The sequence below is a fragment of the Rutidosis leptorrhynchoides genome, chromosome 5 (genome assembly GCF_046630445.1).
Source record: "Rutidosis leptorrhynchoides isolate AG116_Rl617_1_P2 chromosome 5, CSIRO_AGI_Rlap_v1, whole genome shotgun sequence".
NCBI lineage: Eukaryota > Viridiplantae > Streptophyta > Magnoliopsida > Asterales > Asteraceae > Rutidosis > Rutidosis leptorrhynchoides.
The window spans coordinates 346,303,609-346,326,048 of NC_092337.1; the positions used below are offsets into that span (position 1 = coordinate 346,303,609).

Here is a 22,440-nt window from a genome sequence, read left to right on the forward strand (position 1 = left end):
GGATGACCCGGATTTGTTTCGCATTGGGGCGGATCAAGTAATCCGAAGGTGTGTGTATGGGCAAGAAGCCCGGGATATTTTGAAAAGTTGTCATAGTGGGCCCACGGGTGGCCATTTTGGACCGAATCACACCGAGAAAAAGGTGTTCGACTCGGATTTCTATTGGCCCACTATATTTAAAGATGCTCACGATTTGGTAAAACGTTGTGATTTATGTCAAAAGTCCGGTTCCATTTCAAAGAGGTATGAAATGCCTCAAACCGGTATTCAAATATGCGAGGTATTCGACGTGTGGGGCCTAAATTTCATGGGGTCATTTCCAAACTCGAATAAGTGCCTTTGCATTTTGGTAGCGGTTGATTATGTTTCGAAATGGGCCGAAGCTAAATCCTTGCCAACGAATGATGCAAGAGTTGTAGTGAAATTCTTAAAAAGCTTGTTTGCTAGGTTTGGTGTTCCAAAAGCATTGATCTCGAATCGAGGAACTCATTTCACGAATCATCTCATGGAAAAAGTCATGGAAAAATATGGTGTAGTGCATAGGTTCTCGACTCCTTACCATCCCCAAACTAGTGGTCAAGTAGAAAACACTAACCGAGCTTTGAAAAGGATTCTAGAAAAGACGATTCAAAACAACCCAAAGATTTGGTCCACCAAGTTAGAAGATGCATTATGGGCATTTAGAACCGCCTTTAAGACACCCATAGGAACGACACCGTTTAGACTAGTGTATGATAAAGCTTGTCACCTCCCGGTTGAGGTGGAACATAGGGCTTTTTGGGCAATAAAAGAGGTTAACCTAGATTTGGCCAAGTCAAAAGAGAAACGGGTCATGCAACTTCATGAATTAGAGGAACTAAGGTTACATGCATACGAGAACTCGTTGTCATATAAGGAGAAAACAAAGAAGTGGCATGATGCCCGATTGAAAGGTCCTAAGGAATTTCACCCAAACAACAAAGTGCTTGTTTTTAACTCAAGGTTCAAATTCTCGCCGGGAAAACTTAAATCTAGGTGGTCGGGTCCTTATGTGATAAAGAGAGCGTATCCCACGGGCTATGTAAAATTGTATGGGAATGGAAACACCTTCTAGGTAAACGGTCATAGGCTAAAGATTTACAATGATGAAGTCAATGCTTTCGAGCTTGATGACATCAAGCTTTACCCCAAGTAACATCTTTGTGGCAAAACGGGTCTAGTGATGGACCCGTGATCAAAAACTATCACATTTGTTTATATGTTCATTTTTAGCTTGCATTTTATTTAGGATTGTATGATATTCTTGTTTTGATAGTTGCATTTGCATTTAGCTGCATTTCGTGCATTTTGGAAAACTGCAAAATGTTAAAAATGGCTTGTGAATGAGTTGAATTGTTTGGATAAAAATGCTCCAGGTAGAGGAGTGACGCTCTTGGTGCAACAGCGACGCTTTTGGCAGCTCAGGAGCAGCGCACCTTCTCCAGGTGCGGCACTTTTGGTGGTAACTTTTGAACAAATTTGATCAGTAGCCAGAAGCGACGCTCCAATTCATTGAAAGCGGCGCTCTTTGTGCCCAGGTGCGGCGCACCTATATTAAGTGTGGCGCTCCTATGCCTGGCACTTTAAGGGTCGTGTAAACTCAGCAAAATTTAAATTTTTCTTTCACCCATTTCATTTTTCTCTCTCTAAAACGGCTAAGCTCCCGAAAATTTGAACTTTTGCTCCAATCTAACATCTTTTGTGAAGATTTCTTGCACTTTTATCAACATTTAACATGACTCAAGTAAGATCTATGCTTCATTAACACTTTTCTTTAAATTATTGCATGATTCTTGCTATGTTCTTATTTTTACTTGTTGCTAGATCTCTGAACATTTGATGATGTCTATGATAAATTGGTGATAGATTCTAGTTATTCTTGTGATTCCTAGCATGATTTATGTGTTTGACTTCACCAATTGGGATCTTGAATTTCTAGGGTTCATCCCAATTTGGGGGGGTTTTGAAATTGATGATTAATTGAGAGTTTAATGATGAAATTGGTTTCATTGCGCTTCTATAACATGCTTAAATTGAAAAGAATCAAACTTTCATGCTTGAATGCTCCACAATTCGCATTAGGGTTCTTGATTTTTGCATGTTGACTTTGTTTGACCAAATTGGGTGACTTTATGACTTAAGCTTCTTATAATGTTGATGATTGATGTATTATGGCTAATTGCTTTGTGACTTGGCATGCTACTAGTCTTAATCTTAGTTTGACTTTTGAATTTTGACTAAAAGTTGACTTTTGCATGTGAGCAATTTTGACCATATTTGTTCTCTATGAAGCTTTTTGTCTAGAATTAAATGTAGGGGGTGCATTACCCCATTGATTTTGAAGAGACACAACCACCTCACGCTAATACCATAAGGTTGTTTGTGTATTCATTGTTTGATTGAGTGTGTTTCAGGGAAGTTCTTCAAATGGAGAAGGATGTGAAAAGACCACCGATGCCCATGAATGGTTGAAAATGCTTTTGTCGGATGAAACAATTCAATTCAAGAATGTTAATAGGATTCACATGCCGGTAATCCCGGCCAAGTTCATCAATTGGACCGACTTTGATTTAGCGGGTTTAGGTCATCAAATTAGGGAAACGTTCACGGTTGAAGATGACAATAAGGTTAAGCGTCCATGGGAGATGCTACTTTACATGAAAGAAAACATTTACCCGTTGTTAACTCGTGAGTTCCTAGCAACTCTTAGGGTTGATTTCAAGGTCATCTCCCCATGGATTCGCAACTACCTTCGGTTTAGACTAGGCGAAATGGAGTGGCAAATGAGCATGGCTCAATTCATAGAATGCTTAGGGCTCTACACCGACTCAGATCCCGCCTATACCTTTGAATACTTGGCAAAGTGTGAAACCTACAACCCAAATGAGTTCGATCCAAAGCAAGCATGGAGAGAAATTAGTTATGAAAAATTAACCCCTACAAATCAAGTTCCAGAAGCACTCAAAGGCCCCATCCTTCGTTGCATCCAAAGGTTCATTCCCAAATCGGTTTTCCACCGAACGGAGTGTGTCGATAAGATGACAATGTTTGATATTTGGTTGGTTCATGGTATCTACAAGAGAAAGCACCTTCACATTCCAAAACCTCATCGCAAGTTATCTCTTTGACCCAAGTGGCGAGAAGTCGGAGCTTCCAAGTGTGGTGGTCACTATGTGACTCGAATCACTAAGTTTTTGAAAGTCAATTTTAATGAGTCGAATGAGTTGCAATGGAGCAATTGGGTTATCAAGAATGCATGAGTAAGCATCCTGTGGTGGCGCACAAACAATATGTGGAACTTCGGTAATCAATCTTCATCATGGTTTGAGAAACACTTTAATTAACGCACTAGCATGTAACTTAACTTTATTTAGCATTGTGTGTGTGGAACATGGAATTACTGATTCGTTGTGAGGTAGTAGGCTCATATTGCTACTCTCACACATGATCATTTCAAACTTTGTAATAATTCAACAATGCACGTGCGTGGATAATCTTGTAGTTGTTTGTATGCTCTTGCTTGTTATGGTTCTTAGTGGCAGGATTCACATTATTGATGATTGATCCAAGCTTGGCATTAAGTTCAGGCGTCAAGCTCATCAACTTGCAATAATTTGGTGACTAAGTTTCTCGAATGGTGACAACAAAGATTAATTGATCTACTCCGGTTTTTATTTTCTCATCTCTTCTCTATTCTAATTCAAAATGCCCCTCAATTTTCAAAATATTCTTTTGTTTAATACAATGAGGGCATTGCATCAAACTAAATGTAGGGGGAGAGTAAATCTCGGGTCATTTTGAACTTTTTCGGGTTAAACTTATCACATACGCTCTATAAAGGCTAAAACTTGCATTGTTGATCAATTTTTGGAACAAGTTTTGAACCATTACATTAAGTAACATCATAAACATCTAAAATGGTTAAAACTTGTGAAAATTTCCAAACTTTTTGGAAAAAGTAAAGTCTTTTTCCATTGTGTTTCAAATTTTTAGGGAAGTAAAGTCTTCCCTTATGTTGGCAATTGTAATACCAAGTGAAAGTAAAGTCTTTCACTTTTTTATGTGAGTTTGTGCTCCAAATGTTGAATATCAATAGAAAAATCAAACTTGTGCTTGAAAGTTAAAGTCTTTCATGCACATTGCTTCAAAAAAACCAAGTGTTTAAAGCTTCGCGCTTTAGCACTTCTGGATGACTCAAGTTCATCCATTTTGGTAGGGAGTAAAGTCTCCCGAATTTTGTACTACTTGGTGTGGGACACTTCCTAATCCACACCATTTCATATTGACATTGGTTGTCTCATCATTTCAAGATGGTTCAACTGATGTATCATACCGAGGGAAGAGGAGCCACCGAGCTTCAACGTATGCTATCTTCTTGATGAAGAGCAATGGCCTCGTGCTAGTGTTGCTAGACAACACAACCCATAGCCAAAAGCTATGACACCTTGTTGAGATTTCAACTAACGAAAAGGTAGTAACTACTTCCTACCTTTTCTTAAAATAACCATAAAATCTTGTTATGTGGGAAGTAGAAAAATCAAACACTTGGAAGTAAAGTCTTCCAAGTAATCTTGGGTACCAAACTTGAAAGTAAAGTCTTTCAAGTCAATTTTTGTTCCAAGCTTGGGAGTTAAAGTCTCCCAAGTTAAGTTTGTCTCACCCGCTCGGCAAGGAATTCAAATTCCTCCCAAAAATTTGGAATTGATGGATCTCTTATTTTGGCCACGTGGGGCCCTAATTCCACGAACCTCTGTCAATGCTTTCTCCCTACTATGAGAGAAACCATAGAGTTGTGATAGAAAGCTTAATGAGTACCGGTCATCCTATGACCGGATCGACCATAAAGATAGGGGTAACCAGTCCCCTACGCTTTGGCGCACCCACCTTAACCCTAAACTTGGAATTGAAAAAAAATTAGGTGTTTTGGGGGCATGGAGGTGGAAGAGGGATAACCATCGCGGGGTTGACTAAAGGATCACACTTTTCGGGGCATGTGCTTTTTACATGAAGGAATTCTTGGCGAACAGTAATTTTGATGATTTTTCATGACCCATTCTCAATTTGGGTACATTTTGTGAGCTTTATGGTGATTTGAGCTTGTTGCCTATATTTTATGTCACCCTGTTTGTATAGTGGTGAATTTGCTTATTTTATGAATAGCGTTGATTTTTGGCTTGATTGATGGCTATCCCGCGAATCCTACATAATTGGTCAAGGTCAAGGAGGTCAAAGTGTTGATTGTGATGAACCTTAGGCTTGATGATTTGGTGTTTGATGGCCTCTTAGGTGATGTAGTTGATCTTGACCAGGGAATGATTGTTTTGGGTAGACCTAGGTTTGGATTGTTGTTGATTTGGTGGTGATTGAAGATTATGGAAGCGTTGATTTATGCTCATGCCACTAGTGGAAGAAGAAGAGTAGGAGAATGCTTGGTCCTCAGCAATTTTAAAAGGTTTTGGAGTTCATGTTAGCCAACAAAGTGCTCATTCTAAAAAGGTATCACTTATTGCCTACATTGCACTTTGGCTCTAATCATTAAACGTTTATTTTCTCCAAGCCTTGTTCTATTGATTTGCTTGCTTGAGGACAAGCAAGGGCCAAATGTAGGGGGTTTGATATTGCTCCATTTAGACATATTTATTACGTAATATTGACCTCATTTTATTCGGTTTTGATGATCGTTGGGGCTTTAAAGTTGTTTTCCTGTGCCAAAGTGTCCACTCAAGGTAAAATGCCTAACTTGGTGTAAAATTGACCAAGAAATGTTCAAAAAGTGCAAAGAAAATGACAAGTGCAGGAAACTGCATCAAGAGCGCCGCTCCTGATTAAGGAGCGCCGCACCTCACAGCCCAGAGTGCCGCACCTATGGTAAAAGCGGTGCAATCACCAACGTTTTGTCTCAATTTCTTTACAGTGAGCAGAAGCGTCGCTCTTCAGAGGCAGAAGCGCCGTTCCTACAGCTCCAAGAGTGCCGAACCTACGTCAACAGCGCCGCACCAGATGAAGTATAGAGCGCCGCACCTGAGTCTAAAGTGCCGCACCAATTAAAGCCAAGAGCGCCGCACCTATGTCAAAAGTGGCGCTCCTGACGCTGATTCAGCCCACTTTCCTCACCACTATAAATAGAATAAGATAGGTCATTTGGCAAGAGAGCTGCAGTTTTTACTCTGAATTACACACACAAAACCCTAATTTCATCATCCATTAGAGTTCTAAGGTGATTTGGAGGAAGCAAGCTCAAGTTTCATCTTCATTAGTGCTAGATCTTTCTTTTGTTATCAAATTGGGTTGTAATCTTAACTTTACTCTTTCTTATTTTAATCTTTACTTAATCTTCATCTAAGTTTAATCTTTACTTGTAATATTTGTTTATCATCATTTATCTTTGAATCTTAGCTTGTAATCACTCAAGATGATGTTTATTGATGCTTTCATGATTATTGCTAGTGTAATCTTTGCTATGAGTAGCTAAATCTCTTGTGTTTGCTTATCTATGAATCTTTAATGCATGATGTGCCCTTAATCTATTGAATGAAAGTTGTTTTGAATGAAAATACATGAGCTAGTGTTATTTAGTTAGCCATGAGGTCCATTGCTATGTTTGATATTGATTTTACTTTGATTACATGGATTGAGTAGCTCTTTAAGTGATTTTAGTAGTGAATCAATTTGTGCTTCAACACCTTTGGTGATCTAGACAACTAGAATAGGAATTTCAAGTGATTGTATTTCTAGGCTAGGTTGGTTTTCAATTGACCTTTGTTCATCATAGTGGTGTTTGACTATCCTAGGTGACTTTGATGGTTAAAGGGTTTTAAGTGATTTTAACCCGGGCATAATCTCAATAATCAACTCATACATTACTTGATCTAGTGTTGCTAAGCTTATGTGAATTTGCAAGGTAAAATTGGATTAAGAATATTTACTAGTTCAAACAACTTAAGTGATAACAATTTGGGGAAAAACAAGGGCCATCTAAGCATAAAGAGGATTAGATAAGTGAACACTCTTCATCATATTGATTACTTATCATTTCTTGATTACTTGTTACTTGTTACTTGTTAAGTTTTAGTTTGTTTATCGCAAATTTAGTTGATTAGTCAAAATCTCTCGCAAACCCCCCCCCCCCCCAAATAAAGCAAAACCCCTAGGATAACTATTAGTTTCAAATACATAATCTACACCGCTCTCACGGGACGAACTTGATAAGAATAATTGCATTAAGTACTATAGCAATCGGGTTTTAAGTGCTCGATAGATTGTGCGTGCTTTTTGTGATATTTGAATCTTGTATAAATTTAGGGAGTTATGTATGGTATATCCACACCACATCATGTATACAAATACGTGAGACCTAAATTTGTGTTTAATGATATAACCAAAACTTGTTGTGTTATGTGCTTTGATAGAAGCTTAGTAGCTGTTGAATAAATATATGAGCAAACTTGTGCATATTAATTGATAAAATTGATGTTCTGACCTGATAGGAGATTACTACCTATAGTATGTAGGTAGACATATGAGAAATGTTAGGTTGATAAGTGTTATTTGAACTTCATGTGTTGACAAGGTATGTTTGGATGAGTGTGACTTAGCTTCAGGGTAGGTAATGATGTTTTGGTAGAAGATAATTGACTATTATGTGAAAGTAGCGAACTTGATTTGCCCTATAACATATATTTACTGTACGTTATGATATGACCAAAGGATAATACTTGTAGAGAATAGGTAAGTAATCATGATATTAAGTGATTCAATTATGAATGTGAACTTGCATTCATATATTTGTGTAAATGTTTGCTTGGATGTCATCTAACTCCATGTAAAGTACTTCATATGTCATGTTAAGGCGATAAGTACGTGTTTGTAACAATGCCTGATCAACATTATTACAATCGTGTATCTTGTCACACGAGCACGATATATCGAGTACGAAATGGAGGAACATGACATGGTTAGGAAAGATCTGCGGTGAGTAGGGCGTTATGTAGTGATTCCTGGATCGCGTTGGCTTTCGAAAATAATGTGTTAGGGGATTGTCAGATCCTAGACCTTTTCAGAGTAGAGTTCGTCTAGTGATGTTGAGTTGTGAATCGAGTGCGAATGATGAGCCGATTGGGAGAATCTTGTAAGGATTCGCCCTTATCCTTAAGGGTATGGTTGCAGAGGACGTTGGATGTCAATTGAGAAGAATTCGTGTCAATGCCCATTCGTGAGGGCATTGGAAGGGAGGAGACGTACGGCTGGGTGTGTGAAATGAGTAGAGTTGAGGTGAATTGACGTGGTTATAAATCTATAGAGGTGAGTTTGATGTGCTTATAGGGCAGACGTAAGACCAGCAAATGGTGTACCGAGTAAAAGAGAAGCTTTTTGCATTTGAGCCATATCCGTTAGGATTAAATTGTTGTGTTCATCGTACACCAAATGAAATATTGATGATATGTGGTGGTGCGGGCATATGTTGATATGCAGGCAAGTAGTGAACTTAAATTACCTTTGGGGACTTTCGAGGATGCGTATAGAGTGGTTCGTGTTTCAGTTGTAGGGTTGTATATGAGGAGTAGAGATTTCTCCAACAATACGAGTATAGGGGGATGTCTATCCGGGAAGACTTGGAAATTCTTGTTGATAATAGTCGTGACAAGTTTCATTCATGTGTGGAAATAAAGGGGGAATGTGAGCCCTACTTTAGATGTTTCGACATTAAGAATCGAAAAGAAACCCTGCCGAGGGTGCTTGACTTTGAGCGTTGCGAAGGTTATGACCTTGGAACACAAAGCATAGAAGAAATTATTCAAGTTGCAATAAAATCTAATGTATTGCAATGTCTGGTGATGCTGAGATGACTTGTGATATCTATGTATTTAGTTGAGTGAATTCTAAGAAGCAGTTGAGAGATTCTAAAGAAAATAAGGAAAGTACCACTATCTTAAGTGTGGAATAAAGAAACCTCGGTATGTGAAATTGAGGATTTAATTGTTAAGTGACAAATGATGATGACAAGGTGTAAAAATGATGTGACATCAGGTACCTCACATACCTCCTCACGTATTGTTTGACTCCGACTGCGTTAAGTCAATCATGGTGTTGTCGGGTTGTGAATACTGGTGGGGGATAATTGACTGAATGTAAGAGTTAGGGTGAAAATCCTTCATAGTGGTGAATTCTGGCAATGAGTTGAGGGTTGTTAACATTATATCTGATAGTTGAGAGTGTCAAAACTAATGAAGGGACGATAATAATTCGCTAGGTGGAGAAGGAAAGAAATATGACTTAACGTCATATGCAATCGCATATGTGCGATCACTAGGTGATGAAAGTTAAAGTGTGTATGACGAGCTAATCTTGTTGTTCCTATATGCCTGAGAACATAGGGTTAGCTCAACAGAGTGAACCTTTGGTGGATGAAATTGGCTGAGTAGATTGATGATCTCGGAATATCTGTATAAGAGTTGTGTAGGACGATGAAAAAAGAACATACTCAATGACATTGATGAAGAGATGACAGAACTAGCGTGAGGTTCGATCATGTGATACAATGAGAATGTGACATTGCGGGACACACGTCGGTGATTATGAATAAATGCTCGAGATCATAAAGTATAACTAATTGTTGAAGTTAAGCCATTTGAGCTGGCACAGAACAAAGAATGGATACATACAAGTAGGTCTGTTGATATAAGGTGACATTCCAAATATCAAACTTGCTTGGAGTTTCAAGGGTAGGTCGCAAAGATGGGTGACCTAACGAAGAAAATGACTTGTCTTAGAAATTCGCCAGATACCATGACGGTTAGCATTGAATAAGATGGTGGTCGTGTTATTACTACCATACTTGTTATGAAAATGGTGGGGAAGACCACACGTTTTAGGTGAAGAAGTCGAGTTATACTCGAAACATAAGGTTACTTGCGGATGAGGTTAATACCTAAGTGCCATGTAGTGTTATTAGCGGTGCAATTGAATTTTAATGCAAGACAAAGAGCCATTGTCTATGCTGTAAGTAAATGGGTGGTAGTTGGAAAGGGTTACCCCGCTCTTGATATTAATGTGATGGTGATTGTACTTTCTTTGACGGTGTGACCTCGTTGCCTGTTTGACATCAAACAGCGAAAGTGGCAGGGTTTTTTGAGTAGCTACTACCATGAAATGGTTACAACCTGAGTGAGTAAAATATTGTGGCGGATACGTTGAGTGAAAGAGTCAACATATGAGGATTCGAGTTGAGTAATTTTAAATGATCATTGTGAATAGTTAGCTAGTCTGCACGTGTAAAGCTCGGATGAGAACATAACCAATAGAAGGCAAAGAACGGATAAGAATGCAAGAAGGGTACTTCGTGAAATACTCGAGAGAATTGTTGTTGGGGTATGTTAGAACATGAACATTGAATTCGGTGTATGGATAAATGTGAATAACTTGAGGACACGTGTAAGCCTTAGGATTTGAAACATCAGAGTATAACCAATATGTACTGCACTATAAGAGATAAGTAGTCGATAATGAATAGAGGTTTGGTGAAATATGGTGTGCCATGTGTCACCTAATTGAGAGTAAGCACAGTATGAAGGTTGCAACAGTCTAACATTTCATAATGAAAGTGGGAGATCGTGAGCTCTATATGAAGCCACTCAGATGGATGAAGATTTAATGACTAATGGTTATTAACCTCTCCGATTTTGGAAAGGCCCTTGGCTTGGTCATTAATACATGTGGTGCAAAGAGGATATCGCGAAGTGTTGATTTCAAGTTTTCACGGTTAAAATAGAGTGAATTATCTGTGAGCAGTTCGAAGTGGCTCAAGATAGATGAAAGTGTTAGGCATATGAGTAATCATGACCGATTGAGTTTTGTAAGTATATTGTTGATGTATAAGGTATCACGAGGAAAACAATTTGCTATTCGAATTGAAATATAAGAAGGTTCGGTCCCGTATGTTGAAACTTACAGAAATCTGACTGAAGTTATGGGAGTGGCATACCAGTTAGTTTCACTCAATAAACTCGAGGAGGACATAGTACATTTTATGTTTCTTAATACTGGAATGCCTCACTAATGAGTTACGTCGGTAACATGAGATAAGGTGAACATAGCTAATGGGTGCTTGTATTAAGATGTGTCGATTGTTGATTAACATAATGAGGTATCCGAGATAAGTTGGAGAATTTATTAAATTAATGGAAACAATAGGAAGGATTTAGAGTGGCTTTTGAGCTTGGAGTATGTTATATTACATACCAGATTATATGTGGTGTGATCACGGGGACGTGATCTAGTTAAAGGGGGAAGAGTTTTAACACCCCATATATTTTATTATCTAAGATGGTGTTAATTAACTTAACATTTGTTAAAAAAAGGACTAATCATGTAAAGAAAGGACCTAACTTGCAAAACTTTAAATGGGGGAGGGTTAAAAGTGAAAATATGTGTTAAAAACTCAATTAGAAATCTGTGACAGCAGCCCCATTTATCCAAAATGCTGAAATTTTTAAAAGAGTGTTATGTGTGTGAGAAAAGGTGGCGATTTTGGGAGATCAAGCAAGAAGGCATAACTTTTTCACATGCAACATATTGTGAGGGTGTAATCAAGCTAACTACTACTTGCTAGTGCTACTAGGATGCTTTATTTCTTCATCATTCCTCATCTTTAAGAGAACTGGGGTTTTGGTAACCCGAATTTGAGGTATGAGTTAATTGGCTTTTAAACTTAAGTTTAAGTAGTTAAACGATACTAGTATTGTTAGAAATCAAGGGTTTTGATTCCTATGAAACCTTAATTCGAAAATTAGGGTTAGAGTTTATAGATTTGGGATTTATTGAAATAATAATCTAGTTTAATGAAATTAGTGGTTTTGACTACTGAATTGAGAGTCAAAACCTGATTTTGACTAAGGTTGACCAAGAAAATCTATGTGCAAGTCAAAAGTTTGTATGTGATTGGTAAGGAGATAAGATGACTTGCAAATTGTAAGTCTTGTGTAATAATCATAAGGTGTCAAAATGGGTTATGTGGGTCTCAAAGGATAAACCCTAAGTATATTGACTTTGTTTGACCAAGTGTAAGTGAATGGTGATAATGTTGATGATTCTAGACTAAATTGGTCCGTTTTACCTTGTATAAACTGATTTTGGTCAATAGAAATTGTAAAAATTAATTTTTATGAGAGTTGGTGATTTCTTGATGAAAAACAAAATTTGGACAGATTTGAAGTGTCGTTTTAAAACGGTCATAACTCTTAAACCATGACTCCATTTGGGGTGTGTAAACACTCTTTGGAAAGCCCCATGTGTCTAGTTTTCAGAATGGTAAGTCTCATATGTTGATTGTGGGTAGAAGTTAGTCAAACTTTTGCAAAGTTTGACAGGTTGTGCAGGCTGTCTAAAAATGTAACTTTTGTTAAAATGAGAATAAGAGTTAAGGACTAACCAATTTAGGTCTTGTTGGATTAAAATGGGTAACCCTAGGTTTGCTCACCTTGTTTGACCAAGTGTAGTAGATATGTGATATATTGTATGTATACCTATTGTATAGGTAAATTGTGCTTGAGAACGATTGTGTTGACTTCATGCTTGGAAGTGTTTGTTTGTAACAACCCGACTTTTTCCATTTACTGTCGTTACTTGTTCGTTAAGTATTTAATGGTGGTTACTTAGAATTATGTGTTTAATAGAATTAAATACATGCTTATTAATGAGATTCTTGAATTAATAGGTTATATTAATTTATGAACTTATTTCGGAAAGTGAAATAACTAGAAAACGTTACGACTAAGTTAATCGCCTATAATGCTTTTCAGTTTACGGAACTCAGAAAAACGACGAAATAATTATTTTCAATAATTATTTACTTTAAGAAAACTAATTTAATTTATTATTTATATAATGAATTAAATCCGTTGATTTTGTTTCAACTACTAGTTAACGTTCCGGAGACCCGGTACGGTTAACGGCATTCGAAACGGACCACGCGCGTACCAAGAGTTAAGTAAAAATGAGCCCGAACACCCATTAAAGGGCCATTCGGCCGAACCCTCCCCAACACCACTTAATTGGATTGTTTTGGTCCATTACTTGCTAGTTGGTCATTAGTGGGGAGTATTAGGCCCTAAACCTAGATAAAAAAGGAAATTAGAAAGCTAGGAGCCTCATTCTTTCTCCCCTACAAGTTGATATCTCCCCTCTCTCTCTCCTTCTTAGCCATCGGCCATCACCACCCCACAACCACCATCACAAGTTGTTTTTGGAAGAAACCCCGTGCACGAAAGACGTTCCTTTGATCGTTCTACACACGATAGTATAAGCAATTTAATCGTTTGAGGTATAAACGCTAACCCAAGTTTTTATAAATCTGAATTTTGTTCAATTACATAGTGTATTAGAGTCTAGTGCTCAATTAATGGTGTCTAGTGTTGTTAGTTATCGTTTGATTGCGTAATTAACGTTGTATGTATGAAAAACGAATTTGTTTCTTGTTGATTTGAAATAATTGACATGAGATCTGATTTTGTAATATGTTTATATAGAAATATATTAAAAAGTTATTAATTTTAGACTCCGATTTTGCGTGATTTCGTTATCGTATGCTTAAGTTATGCTTAATCGAAGATTTGACTAGGTTTTGTGCGTAATCCGAATTTTATAAGGTGCATTATTTGTGTTTTAGCTTATAAAAAGTATAATATTGTATTCCTTATGAAAACTTATGCAATTTGGACTTAGGATTTGCGTCAAAAGGTTATGTAATGCTCCCGATATGTTAAACCGAAGTTTCGTGTTGTTAAGTGAGCTGAATCTGTTTTCAAAGTTACATAAAAATTTCTAGAGTGAACTAGGAATTGATTTAGACTTTTATCTTATGTAATATGTTAGTTTATATGTTAATTGACATGTTTCATTTGTATGCAAACTTTCGAGAACGTGATTTTCCATGAGATATATGCTAGTCTAAATGATATATCTGTTTGATGACCAAAACTGGAAGGTCTGTAGAGGTTTGAAAAACTGTACAAATTGGCTAAAGAAATATTTCTGATTATTTTATCACTAAACTTTTGAGATGTTTTGAGATGATTCCAATTGGCCGTTCATCAAAATCTATTTTCTATATTTTCTGAGAAATATTTCAAAACTGACGCGCGGGCAGAAATTGCTGTGATGAACAATGATTAGACCCCTTCTGACTTCTGACTTTTATTTATTGTATGAGGCTTTGGCCAGAATTTTTGGAATCTATTTTAAGTGTAGTTAAAATATGGAGTTGTTCATGATTTAGTGATTTATGTGCTATGAACTATAGTTGGATCTTTCTACGACGTACGAATTTCTAATATGTGCTTTAAGATGCAAAAGTGCAATATGCTTAATTAAGACTTGTAAAGTGGTATTTGACCTAGGTTTGACTTTTTGACCATGTTTGTATGACCTACTGAGATGTTTGACTTTAGTTGACCACTTTGACCTAGTTGACTTTAGGGTTGACTTTGGTTGACTTGCTTGGATTAGTTGACTTTTACTTGTTCGTTGAGTCAGTCTGAGCACTAGGACTTTGCATACACTATGGGTTGACATGGTTTGACCTATAAGTGTACACTTAAGATGATTTACTTATTTAGGTTACGTTGTTCAGTCGAGATTGTTCGACAACCGTATATTTTGCTATGAAATTACAAGTGCTTTTGCTAAGGTGAGTCTACAGTCCCTACTACATTTTTACAGAGATGAGATGCATGATTTTTACAAATGTTTTACATATTAGGCACAAGTAACTTATAAAGAATATACATATGAGTTCAGATAAAAAATCCCTTAGCTTGATTATATTAGTTACTTTGTACGCTCGACTAATAGGGACGGTACCGTTAGGTTTGACAAACCTCGCCTAAAACATAGTAGGCATCTATTTTGTTGTTACTCGTACACTTGATCGGTGTAGCGCAATGTATAGGGTAAACTAAAGACGTGGGCTCGGCCTACGCAAAGGTTAAAACTTTATAATCAAGTGCTCATGATAATGTATACTTTTCCAATGATGTTTTCTAAAAAAATCTTGTGGCCTAACTTATGAAATGATTTACTAAACATGTAGTTTCACTCAACGTTTTTGTTGACATTTTGCATGTTTCATCTCAGGTACTTAGAGGTAGTGCTTCCGCTTATCTGAAGTTATTATGTTGTTTGCTGCTAGAACTGGACGGCGTCCAGCATATTTATCATTTTCATTACAAGAACAAACATTCGCATTTAAACTACTTTATTTCAAGATGTTTTGGGTTCATAGACCATAGTCATTCATGTCAAATGTTTTCCAGTTACATTTTCTTTAATAAATGACTTTGATTTGATAATTAATGCGAATACTTTTCGAAAACATCTCATATAGAGGGCGTGACCGCTAAACTGTGGGACCAGGAGTTAATATTCTGTTAGTGGATTCTAACGGGGTATTACATTTGGTATCAGAGCAGATCGGTTACCTAGGACTAGGCTGCATTAGAGAGTCGAACGATAGGACTTCTATTGAGTCTAGACTTTAACCTTAGACTCGTTAAGTTACATGAACCCTAGTTACATTAGTTATTATTACTTGATTTCTATAATGACAAGATTACTAGATGAACTAACTTTGTGATTTATTTGAGTGCTAGATGACTTCTTCCAATCCTATTATTCTTACCGATTCTGACACGGAATCCGAGGAAACCTTGCAAGCACAAGGGAATACGATACTCGAGTTTGTAGATGATACCGAAACGGAACCCGAGATGGAAACCGAGCACGAGGATGAGCCTAAGGGAAAAGAATCGGAAGAGGATCCCGAGGAAGACTCGGAACCCGAATCTGAATCCAAACCTGACATACCTGCTTCGCCCCAGTCACCTTTTGTTAAACCCGACTATGTTAACCCCTACGGACCGAGAGGCCACCGTAGGATACCGAAAGGACCTGCTCGAGGCAACAACCCATTTTGTAAGAGTTTTCGCTATGACAGTCAGTCGCTAAAGATGTGTCAACTTTACCATCCCTATGATGCTTCTACATCTACTTCTAAACCTAGTACCTCCACAGCTGTTGCTAATGACAACAACCCCAATGACCACACATTGCGAGTCGAGAATTTGGAGAAGATGGTCGAGTATTTGTTGAAGGAGTTTCAAAAACGCAAATAGAAATTGCTCATTTAGACTTAACCCACGCTATTGAATACTATTTGAATATTACTATTTATTATGTGATATTCGCACATACATTGCTAGATGTGGTTTTACTTATGTGGTTTTGCTTATGACATGAGAAGATATGTTACTTTCGTTGGTTATGCATGATGTTTGAACAAGATTTTTTATTACATTAAGTGTTGGGTTTATTAATGATTGAACATTCTTAGTGTTGCTACTGCTAATGTTAATCAGTGATAATGCTACTAGTGTACATTGTCCTCACTACTGCTACTACTACACGCTATGTATCGCTATTACTTATTATTAGTTCTACTAAAATCGCTACGATTTAATATTATCTACTATACATCATCCCGTTGCTAGTATAATTTTTATATGTCGATTTCATTGACGCTAACCGAATGTGTTATCTTGACCAGAAAGATAATTCCACCCAAGCAAGTTTCTCAAGCTGATGTTCGTCGGTGGATCACTGAAGGATTGATCGAGGCCGTGGCAGAACTCCGTAATGGAACCAACAACAACAATGTGAACGCTACCAATCAGCGAAAGCAGGATACAACCAATACTCAGAACAATGGACAAGCAGGGTGTACGTATAAGACCTTCTTGAGTTGTGAACCACGCTCGTTTAATGTCACCGAAGGTCCAGTTGGTTTGACTCGTTGGTTTGAGAAGCTTGAGTCTGTTTTTCGTATCAGCGGTGGTAGAGATTCGGATAGAACGAAGTTTGCAACTTCTAAGTTATCAGATGGTGCCTTGACATGGTGGAATACTTATGCAAATTACGTAGGTATGGATCAGACTTTTGAGACTCCATGGGAGGATTTGAAACGACGGATGATCGAAGAGTATTGTCCCTACACAGAAACTGTTAAGATGGAGCGGAAACTCCAAAACTTGAAGCTAGTGGGTACTGATCTGGGCAGTTACAACAAGAAATTCTTTGAGCTTGCTCTCATGTGTCCGCATATGGTTACTCCTGAATGCCGCAAGATCACTCTTTATGCGAAAGGTTTGACCGAGAAGATTCAAAACGGTGTGACTACTTCGAAGCCGAGAACTATACAAGAGACTATTGAGATGGCTAGTGAGTTGATAGACCAAGTTGAACAGTGAGGAAAGACTCCTGCCTTGATCGAGACTAAAACGTATGATAACAAGAGGAAATGGAACAACAATAATAACAACTCGGGGAAGAATTTCAATCAGCAACCCTTTAAGAAACAAGATACTGCTAAAGGCAGCACTGCAACTCCGAATGCTAATTTTGGTTATAAGGGAAGGTTACCGTTGTGTGCTAAGTGTAATAGGCATCACCCGGGAGATTGTATGAAGAGGTGTGATAAGTGTAAGAAGAATGGACATGTGGCTGCCGAGTGTAAAGCTGGAACAAAAATGTGTTATGGGTGCGGAAAGGAAGGTCATTTCCGGAAGGATTGCCCACCTACTAGTAAGACGGCTGAACCTGCTAGAGGAAGGGTTTTCAACATTAACTCTAGTGAAGCTCGTGATGATCCTAAGCTAGTCACGGGTAAGTTTCTTCTCGATAATCAACATGTTTATGTACTTTTCGATTTCGGAGCTGATAGAAGCTTTGTGTCTAGAGATTTTTGCCCTAATCTTAAGAATCCTGTATCGTCATTAGAAAACTTATACTCTATAGAGCTAGGAAATGGTAATCTAATGAGTGTTGATAAGGTTTACCGTGATTGTACTTTGACTTTGGCTGGAATGTCATTTTAAGATAGATGTGATACCGATTAAGCTAGGAAGTTTCGACCTTGTTGTTGGAATGGATTGGTTAGCCGAGAATAGAGCTGACATCGTTTGTTATCAGAAGGAAATTCGCATTCCTGTTATCGAAGGTGAACCTCTAATGGTGTATGGAGAGCGAAGCAATACGCCGTTACATTTTATCAACTGTTTGAAGGCGCAAAAACACATGAGAAAGGGTTGTCTTGCTATGCTGGTTCACGTGAGCAAAACTGAATTTGAAGGCAAGAAACTCGAAGATGTGCCCATTGTTAGAGAATTTCTCAATGAGTTACTCGGATTACCTCCACGTAGAGATGTAGAGTTCTAGATTGATTTAGTTCCCGTAGCAGCACCAGTAGCGCGTGCACCGTATAGACTTGAACCACCAGAATTGCAAGAGTTGTCTAGTCAACTGCAAGAGCTTTTAGACAAAGGATTCATTCTACCGAGCTAGTCACCATGGGGAGCTACAATATTGTTTGTGAAGAAGAAGGATGGATCTATGAGACTCTGTATTGATTACAGGGAGTTAAATAAGTTAACCAACAAGAATAGATACCTGTTGCCGAGGATTGACGATTTGTTTGATCAACTGCAAGGATCAGCGTGTTACTCTAAGATCGATCTGAGATCAGGTTATCATCAGATGAGAGTGAAGGAGACAGATATACCGAAGACAGTGTTTAGGACACACTATGGTCATCATGAATTTACTGTAATGCCGTTTAGATTGACGAACGCACCAGCTGTGTTCATGGATCTCATGAACCGTGTGTGTAAGCCATATCTAGACAAGTTTGTTATTGTGTTCATCGATGATATTTTGGTATATTCTAAGTGTGAGAAGGAACATGAACAACATCTCCGTTTGTTACTAGAGATGCTCAGGAAGGAGCAGTTATACGTGAAATTTTCGAAGTGTGACTTTTGGCTGTAAGAAGTGAAATTTTTGGGTCATATCGTAGGTGTCAATGGTATCCAAGTTGATCCTGTGAAGATAGAGACAGTTAAGAAATGGGAGACTCCTAAGTCTCCAACACATATACGACAATTCCTAGGTCTCGCCGGTTATTATAGAAGATTCATTGAGGGATTTTCTACTATTGCCCGACCGTTAACAGCATTGACTCACAAGGGTAAGAAATATGAATGGACAGAGTTGCATGAAGCTGCATTTCAGTTGTTAAAAGAGAAGTTAACAACTGCACCGATTTTGTCTTTACCCGAAGGAACCGAGGATTTTGTAGTTTACTGTGACGCTTCATGACAGGGTTTTGGCTGCGTGTTGATGCAACGTAAGAAAGTGATTGCGTATGGATCACGACAGTTGAAGATACATGAGTTAAACTATATGATTCATGATTTAGAACTAGGAGCTGTAGTCTTTGCGTTGAAGATGTGGAGACATTATCTGTATGGTACTAAGTTTACTGTTTTCACGGATCACAAGAGCTTGCAACATATTTTCGATCAGAAACAGTTTAATATGAGACCGAGGCATTGGATTAAACTATTGAACGACTACGACTGCGACATTAGCTATCACCCTGGTAAGGCTAATGTAGTGGCAGATGCTTTGAGTAGGAAGGAGAGAGTTAAGCCTATTCTAGTTAGAGCATTGAACTAGACTATTCGAAGGAACCTTACTTCTCAGATACATGATGCACAGTTAGAGGCGTTGAAAGAAGAGAACATTACTAACGAATCGCTTCGAGGAATTGATAAGAAGTTCATTACTCGAGATGATGGAACCCGATATTTCATCGACAGAATTTGGGTACCGAAGTTTGGCGGATTAAGGGAACTAGTGCTAGAGGAGGCACACAAGACAAGGTATTCTATTCACCCTGGATCCGAAAAGATGTACCAAGATCTTAAGGTACTATATTGGTGGCCTAATATGAAAGCTAATATCGCTACTTATGTTGGTAAGTGCTTGACTTGTGCTAAAGTTAAGGCAGAGCATCAGAAACCGTCAGGATTTTTGACACATCCAGAGATTCCACTATGGAAGTGGAAGAATATTACAATGGATTTTATCACTAAGTTGCCTAAAACGCTAGGAGGTTACGATACGATTTGGGTTATCGTTGATCATCTTACGAAGTCCGCTCATTTTCTACCAATTAAGGAAACGGATAAGATGGAGAAGTTGGCACAGATCTACATAAAGGAAGTAGTTTCTCGACATGGAGTGCCGTTATCCATTATTTCTGACAGAGATAGTAGATTTACATCTAGATTCTGGAAAGCTATGCAAGATGCCATGGGAACTCGTTTAGATATGAGCACATCATACCACCCACAGACTGATGGTCAAAGTGAGAGAACTATTCAGACACTAGAAGACATGTTAAGAGCATGTGTTATTGACTTTAGAATTGGATGGGATAGACATCTACCGTTAGTAGAATTTTCTTACAACAATAGTTATCACGTAAGTATAAAGGCAGCGCCTTTTGAAGCACTGTATGGCAGAAAGTGCAGATCACCTATTTGTTGGACTGAGTTAGGAGATAGTCAGTTGACTGGTCCTGAGATTGTACACGAAATGACTGAGAAGATCGCGCAGATACGAGAGAGAATGAAAATAGCGCGAGATCGTCAAAAGAGTTATGCCGACATTAGAAGGAAAGATTTGGAATTTCAGGTTGGAGACAAAGTTATGCTCAAGGTATCACCTTGGAAGGGTGTAGTGCATTTTGGAAAAAGAGAAAAGTTAAGTACGAGGTATATCGGACCGTTTGAGATTACCGAAAGAATTGGTCCAGTAGCGTATAGACTGAAGTTGCTGCAAGAACTCAGTGACATTCACGATACGTTTCATGTTTCCAGTTTGAAGAAATGTTTATCAGACGAAAGTTTGATAATTCCGTTAGATGAAGTGCAAGTTGATCCTAAGCTTAATTTCATTGAAGAACCTGCTGTGATTATGGATCGCGAGATTAAGCAACTAAAGCAAAGTAGAATTCCGGTTGTTAAGGTTAGATGGAACGCCCGTAGAGGACCAGAATTCACGTGGGAACGTTAAGATCAGATGAGACTTACGTATCCGCAACTGTTTCTCGAGGAGACGACTACGGCGGATGAGCACTAAAATTTCAAGATGAAATTTTTCATAACAGGTGGGTAATGTAACAACCCGACTTTTTCAGTTTATTGTCGTTACTTGTCCGTTAAGTATTTAACAGTGGTTACTTAGACTTATGTGTTTAATAGAATTAAATACAGGCTTATTAATGAGATTCTTGAATTAATAGGTTATATTAATTTATGAACTTATTTCGGAAAGTGAAATAACTAGAAAACGTTACGATTAAGTTAATCGCCTAGAATGCTTTTCAGTTTACGGAACTCGAAAAAACGACGAAATAATTATTTTCAATAATAATTTACTTTAAGAAAACTAATTTAATTTATTATTTATTTAATGAATTAAATCTGGTGATTTTGTTTCAACGACTAGTTAACGTTCCGGAGACCCGGTACGGTTAACGGCATTCGAAACGGACCACGCGCGTATCAAGAGTTAAGCAAAAACGAGTCCGAACACCCATTAAAGGGCCATTCGGCCGAACCCTCCCCAACACCCCTTAATTGGATTGTTTTGGTCCATTACTTGCTAATTGGGTCATTGGTGGGGAGTATTAGGCCCTAAACCTAGATATAAAAGGAAATTAGAAAGCTAGGAGCCTCATTCTTTCTCCCCTACAAGTTGACATCTCCCCTTTTCCTCTTCCTCTTGGCCGTCGGCCATCACCACCCCACAACCACCATCACAAGTTGTTTTTGGAAGAAACCCCGTGCACGAAAGACGTTCCTTTGATCGTTCTACACGCGATAGTATAAGCAGTTTAATCGTTTGAGGTATAAACGCTAACCCTAGTTTTTATAAATCTGAATTTTATTCAATTACATAGTGTATTAGAGTCTAGTGCTCAATTAATGGTGTCTAGTGTTGTTAGTTATCGTTTGATTGCGTAATTAACGTTGTATGTATGAAAAACGAATTTGTTTCTTGTTGATATGATTTAATTGACATGAGATCTGATTTTGTAATATGTTTAGATAGAAAGATATAGAAAATTTATTAATTTTAGACTCCGATTTTGCGTGATTTCGTTATCGTATGCTTAAGTTATGCTTAATCGAAGATTTGACTAGGTTTTGTGTGTAATCCGAATTTTCTGAGTTGCATGCTTTGTGTTTTAGCTTATAAAAAGTATACTACTGAATTCCTTATGAAAAGTTATGCAATTTGGACTTAGGATTTGCGTCAAAAGGTTATGTAATGCTCCCGATATGTCAAAACGAAGTTTCGTGTTGTTAAGTGAGCTTAATCTGTTTTCAAAGTTACATAAAAATTGATAGAGTGAACTAGGAATTGATTTAGACTTTGATTTTCTGGAATATTTTATTTCATATGTTACTTGACATGTTTCATTTGTATGCGAACTTGCGAGAACGTGATTTGCCATGAGATATA

The 22,440-nt window shown here is 37.8% G+C and overlaps 1 pseudogene; it reads left to right on the forward strand.

Annotated features, from left to right (window-relative positions):
- The window catches only part of LOC139849634 (uncharacterized), a 214,619-nt pseudogene that overhangs the window by 180,828 nt on the left and 11,351 nt on the right, over nt 1-22,440 (forward strand).